Raw genomic sequence first — 6,715 nt, forward strand, 5'->3', positions numbered from 1 at the left:
AATAAATATTGTGAACTGTTTTCACGAAATAAACACCGTAGTATAAATACTTGGTTCTGATTTATTAATATTTACCTAGGACAAGTAAACCCTGGGACGAAACTCGTGGAATGGAGTGCAAAGCCAGTTTAAGTAATCATCTGTTATAAATGAAACCCCTAAGTCGAATTTGTGGCGTCAATGGGGGCTAAGAACGTAAGTTTTTAATGGTCTCGAATTTCGAAAATGCCACAATTGTCCCATCGGAAATTTCTGGTATCCATTATGTACTCTGTAAATAGTGTTTCTCAAAAGTTCATGTTGTAAGAGAAGCGCTCACTTTAGAGTGGGGTACCCACCCACCAGTCCTCTGTTGGTTCTCCTTGAACCGTAGCAAGGCTGGTGCGTGCAGTAGACATTGCTTTCAACGCTGCCAACTTACGAATATTGTGTCAGAATTAACGAATCAGGATCATGGAAGACGGGATTTCTTTTAATATCGGAGTTTTTGAACGGAAATTGTTACGTTCTTTCCTCAAAATTCGTCTTCAGTTGCGCGTTAATGTAAAACACTAATAAATTTTAAGGTTTTTCAAGAGTGTGCAGTGTTCAGTTTTCGACTAAATATAAGAATGCAGTTAATTTTTCTATGTCACAGCAATACGGGGTGCAAATAATCTGTCTCCAAGTTCAGGTTAGTCTCCATTCCTCTTCTCGAACAACAATCTTACAGGACTTAAGTTGTCAGGTCTCTCTAAAAGGGACATAGGGAAGTTAACATTCAGCTTTCACTTTTTTCATTTCCTCGTTTCGTTACCTCTTAAAAATGCCTAACGTACAGTATAAGTAAAAGTTTCGCAGTGAGTGGCTCCAACGTAAATTTCTTAAGGACAGGATCGGTTAAAAAGAAAATAGTTCTGGTGAATTGTTTCTAGAGTGCAAATTTTGTCAGTGCATCAGAGGTAGCAATAACAAATATTGTCTGAAAGTACTCCGTCGTCAGGCCACGAGTGGCCTACCGGGACCATCCGACCGCCGTGTCATCGTCAGTGGAGGATGCGGATAGGATTGGCGTGGGGTCAGCACACCGCTCTCCCGGTCGTTACTATTGTTTTCTTTGAGCGGAGCCGCTACTATTCTGTCGAGTAGCTCCTCAATTGGCATCACGAGGCTGAGTGCACCCCGAAAAATGGCAACAGCGCATGGCGGCCTGGATGGTCACCTATCCAAGTGCCGGCCACGCCCGACAGCGCTTAACTTCGGTGATCTCATGGGAACCGGTGTAGCCACTGCGGCAAGGCCGTTGCCAAATATTGTCTCAAAGCTCACATAAATTCAATTAAGTACATTAAGAACTGCAAATGCCTTACGCCAACGCGCAAAGAAGTTACTATTATCCCAAAGGGAAAAAGTGAGAACTGTGATAAACCTTTTGCATTTCCTTTATGTTTTCGTCTTCTTTAAAGGCAAAGAGAGAAGATGAAGCGGTAGCCCATCATAGAGCCTATGCCTACCGTAATGTATTTTTTGACTTTCAGTTGTTAAAAAAGAGGATTTTTTTCTGGTACCAGTAGGAGGAAGGAAGGATTCGCGCTCAGCTAGTGAACGAGTGAGAAGCACGCCATTTTTAGCGAGTAATTGTAGACCGCCATTTTGGGGTCGCTATGAATAAGTGAGGAGTATGTATTTCATATGTGCACCGTTTAGAAAAATACAATATTGTTTTATCAACAGAAGAGTCGTGTGAGTTGTTATTTCAAATAGTACAATAACTACAAGAACTGAAGCCCACCTGTGTACTTTGGAAAATTACGAAGATCCGATAAGCTTAATGGGAACACGGTGAAGACTTCAAAGGTGAACAAGGCGACCAAACGTAGCATTATAAAGAATGGTAAGCACAAATCTACAGTGGAGAAAGAAACTACTTCGCCCTGCAAAATAATATGAACTAATACGAACTTATTTCCAGGCATAGCTCAGCTTATTGTGCTTGTCATTCATGCCGAAAAATTAATCTCATTAATTCAATACATTTTAAAAAGCCACGCATTTCAACATTTTATTATCATCTATTCCATTATTTTATTATATTATAAAGTGGCGACCGTGACAGGACTCGAACCTGCAATCTTCGGATGAAATATATATAGCACTTTTTGTTGCTGAGCAAAGCAACCTGTTAACTGTGGGTCATTTAGGGCAGCTCTTGAAAAACGTGGATGGTGATTCTGAAAGGATTAAAGATACGCAAATGTATCACACAAAATGCTCTATGATTATAAAAAATAATCTCAGTCCTCATTTTAAGGACGATCTTATGCATGATATTGAAGGCGGAAAATTCGGTCTGCTTTTCGACGAGTACACTGATATTATTGTATAAAAAATACTTGGCATAGTAGCAATATACACTCTAAGACAAAAAACGACGCACCACGAAGGAATTATCCGAATGGGACGGAAATGAGTTCGTGATGTATTGCGCTGGTGCATGAGTTTGTAGCGTTTTATCTAGCACGTTGGTAATCCCGTTGCTGTGGGTTTATTTATGGATTGTCATTTTTTGTTTGTAGTTCACTGTTGCTATTTGAGTTCACATATTGACAGTTTGTCTCTTGAAGATAGTGACTGGAGCTGTGGACCCCAGAAAATGGGTTGTCAAGCATCGGAACATTGTCGACGTTTCTGAGGCAGCCAGAAACATTTGCGCCGTTTATGAGGATAATGCCATTGCACAGGGCACGGCAAGAAACTGGTTTTCTCATTCTAAGGAAGATTGTTTTAACATTAGTGATTCTCCACGTTCCGAAATATCTTCGAGGTGTGATGAATTAATCCACAATGATCCATGTCAGTGCACTCGAGAGCTGGTAGATGTGATGAACGGCGATCATTTCATCATCGTGCAACGTTTGCATGCAATGAGGAAGATTCAAAAATCGGGGGTATGGGTACTACACTGCTGGCCACCGTAAATGCAACACCAAGAAAGACAAGAGGTAGCACAACAAAATTTATGTTGTAGATAACATGTTGACCAAGTATCAAATGATTACGTTTACAGACGTCTGTGACATGTGGTTCCTGCCAGAATCAGTAGCCAGAGTAGCCGCCATAGTTGGAGATCACCGCTGCCACACGTCTCGGCATTGAGTCAAAGAGACGTTGGATGTGTTCCTGGGGTACAGCAGCCCAAGCAGCTTCCACACGTTGCCAAAGATCATCTGGTGTGGCAGCTGGGGATGTAATCTGGGTCACTCGTTGAGCAACCATGGACCACATGTTTTCTATCGGCGAAAGATCCGGAGAGCGAGCCGGCCAGGGAAGCAATTCAATCTGGTTATTGACGAAGAACCTTTGGACAATGCGTGCCACTTGTGGTCGCACATTATCCTGTTGAAATATGGCTGTGGCCGAGCCCTGAAGGTAAGGAAGGACAACTGGCTCCAGCACCTCGGATATGTAGCGCCGGCTATTTAAAGTACCGGCAATGCGTACTAGAGGCGTGCGAGAGTAATATCCAATACCGCCCCATACCATAATACCCGGTGCAAGACCAGTGTGGCGGTGCATAATGCAGCTGTCCAGCATCCTCTCTCCACGGTGTCTCCACACTCGAATCCGACCATCGTGGTGCTGCAGACAGAAGCGTGCCTCGTCAGTAAAGACAACGTCATTCCATTCTGCCGTCCACATCCGTCTGTCATCACACCATTGGCGACGGAGACGTCTGTGGTTCTGCGTCAATGGTAGACGAAGCAATGGACGTCTTGCGGACAGACCAGTCTGCTGTAAACGGCGTCGAATGGTACGCGCAGACACTGGATGATGTGTTACAGACGCAATGTGCTGTGCTATGGTTCGGGATGTCACTGAGCGATCCGTCACTGCCATGCGCACAATTTGCCTATCAGCACGTGCAGTGGTGCACCCAGGTGAATGCGATCGACCACGTCGGTCCGTCGTACCCTCCTGCATCCAACGGTCACATATCCACATTACAGTAGTTTGGTTTCGTGCAACACGACTAGCGATTTCTCTGTATGATAATCCACAATCTCGGTAAGCCACTATCCTTCCTCTGTTGAACTCGGATACTTGATCAAACGATGTTCGCTGTTGTCTACGAGGCATAACTGATCGTCTTGTGAAACAACCACAAGGTAAACACACGTGCCGAACGTACACTCGTCGAAATCGCCAAGCCTTAAATGGCGCTATGAGGTGGCGTCACAGGCGCGCGTGATGTGCGTATGCGCTGAAATTCTAATCAGTTGCATATCTCATCGCTGCAAACCCATGGTGTAAATTTCACTTGATTCGGATGCTTCCTTCAGGGTGTTGCATTTACGGTGGCCAGCAGTGTATATGTTATAAGTCAAAATCCCAGAAATCAGCAAGTAATCCTATATGCACCGCTGCATGCTCGTCATCAATTGGCTCTGGAACAACATCGCCCATTCCTATCCTGTATCGTCACTGGTGACGATAAATGATGTCTTTATCTTGACATGAGGAAGGAAAGGTTGAGCCCATACAGAGCAGCAACTCCTCGTGCCAAGACCTGTGCACATCCACAATAGATAATGTTATGCATTTGCTAGAACAGCGACGGTGTAGTGCATACGAATTAACTCCCCGAAGTGTAACCGTCAGTGCTGACATCTATTGTCAACAACTGAGACGTCTTTCAGGCGCAATACAAGGGCAGCAACTAGGAAGAAGTGATGCTACTCCACGATAACGCCCGCCTATATTCTGCTAGAGTGACAAAAAACACGAGGTTAATCACAAAAGTAAGGCCTCTTATTTTTTATGAGTACATAGACATGTTTATTTCTACAATGGCTTACATCAGTTTACAGCTTGAACATTTAGATATTTTTCGACATAATCACCATTTCAGTCGATGCATTTTTATAGTACGAGGGTAATCTCAAAAGTAAGGTCTCCTGTTTTGTTATAAGTTCATAGACCTGTTTATTTCTACAATGGTATACATCAGTTTAAAGCTTGAACATTTAGCTATTTTTCGACATAGTCACCATTTCTGTCGATGCATTTTTGTAGACGCTGTGGCAGTTTTTGTATGCCCATGTCATACCAGCTCGCCGCCGTGCTGTTCAGAAAGTTATGAACCGTTTCTTTCACCTCGTCGTCGGAGCTGAATCGCTTTCCGGCCGAAGGTTCTTTTAACCTCAAAGACCTTTAACCTAGAGAACAGGTGATAGTCACTGGGCGCCAAGTCAGGATTATAGGGTGAGTGGGTGATTATGTTCCACTGAAACTGTTGCAGGAGAGCAACGGTTTGCCGAGCGATGTGTGGGCGAGCGTTGTCAAGGAGAATGTGTACGCCCTTGCTCAACATTCCTCTTCTCCGGTTCTGAATCGCCTGTTTGAGTTTTTTCAGAGTCTCGCAGTACCTGTCAGCGTTTGTGCTCCCAGCGATTCAGCTCCGACGACGAGGTGAAAGAAGAGGTTCATAACTTTCTAAGCAGCAAGGCGGCGAGCTGGTATGACATTGGCATACAAAAACTGCCACAGCGTCTACAAAAATGCATCGACAGAAATGGTGACTATGTCGAAAAATAGCTAAATGCTCAAGCTGTAAACTGATGTAAACCATTGTAGAAATAAACAGGTCTATGAACTTATAACAAAAAAGGAGACCTTACTTTTGGGATTACCCTCGTACTATATAGGAGCAGGGGCGAGTCTAGAAGTCGGTCAAGGGGAGGGGGGGGGCTATGGAGGGGGGGGGGGACGGAGTTTGGGGGAATGGAATGTGGCTTAACAAAAGGAGAGTTTGGGTCCTCTACCGACAAATTGGTAAAATTTGGTGTTGCTTGAAGTAGTTTTTGGTAACTGTTTTGGAGTTCAGGGTAATAATTGTGTATTAATAAAAAATAAGACGCCTATTTTAAGTTAACTGATATTTATTAGTTTAGGTTGTAAGCTATTTGCCGCTCTTATTCTTTTGTTAAAATGTGCACCCATAGCCCCCTCCCCCCTTCCCACCGCCCCTGTAAAGGAGTTGGGTTGACAAGTCATTCCGCGCCCACCTAATTCACCTGATCTTCCCACTCTCAGACTTTCCCCTTTTTCGCTCTTTATTGAACAACCTTCATAGACTTTTTTTTCACATGAAAATGCGCTCCAAACATGGCTTGACCAGTTCTTCACCTCAAAACCACGTGACAGCTACAACTGCGGAATCGAAAAGTTACCCCAGCCTGAACAGACTGTTGCAAACAGTGGAATAAATATATTACTGGTGACTAAAGCCTCCGTTATGTGTATCTGTTGTGTTAATTAAACTTATGGAAAAACGCTACCAACATTTGCACCAACTCATTTCATGTACAGACAAACAAATGATTACAATTTAGAAAAGTTGGATGATTTATTCTAGAGAAAGAGCTTCACAAACTGAGCAAGTCAGTCACCCGTTGGCCCACCTCTGGACCTTATGCAAGCAGTTATCGGCTTGGTATTGATTAAGAGAGTTGTTCGATGTCCTCCTGAGGAATATCGTGTCAAATTCTGTCCAATAGCCGCGTTAGATCGTCAAAATCCCGAGCTGTTTGAGGGCTTTGCCCATAATGCCCCAAACGTTCTCAACTGGACAGATATCCGCGAACTTGCTGGCAAAAGTTAAGGGTTGGCAATCGCGAAGACATGCAGTAGGAATTCTCGCCGTGTGCGGGCTGGCATTATCTTGCTGAATTGTAAG

The 6,715-nt window shown here is 43.8% G+C and overlaps 1 pseudogene; it reads right to left on the reverse strand.

Moving 5' to 3' along the window:
* Positions 1 to 1,169: 1,169 nt before the first annotated feature.
* LOC126204698 (5S ribosomal RNA) lies at positions 1,170 to 1,287 on the reverse strand (annotated as a pseudogene).
* Between the last annotated feature and the right edge of the window lie 5,428 nt (positions 1,288 to 6,715).

This window comes from Schistocerca nitens, chromosome 9 (genome assembly GCF_023898315.1).
Source record: "Schistocerca nitens isolate TAMUIC-IGC-003100 chromosome 9, iqSchNite1.1, whole genome shotgun sequence".
Classification (NCBI taxonomy): Eukaryota; Metazoa; Arthropoda; class Insecta; order Orthoptera; family Acrididae; genus Schistocerca; species Schistocerca nitens.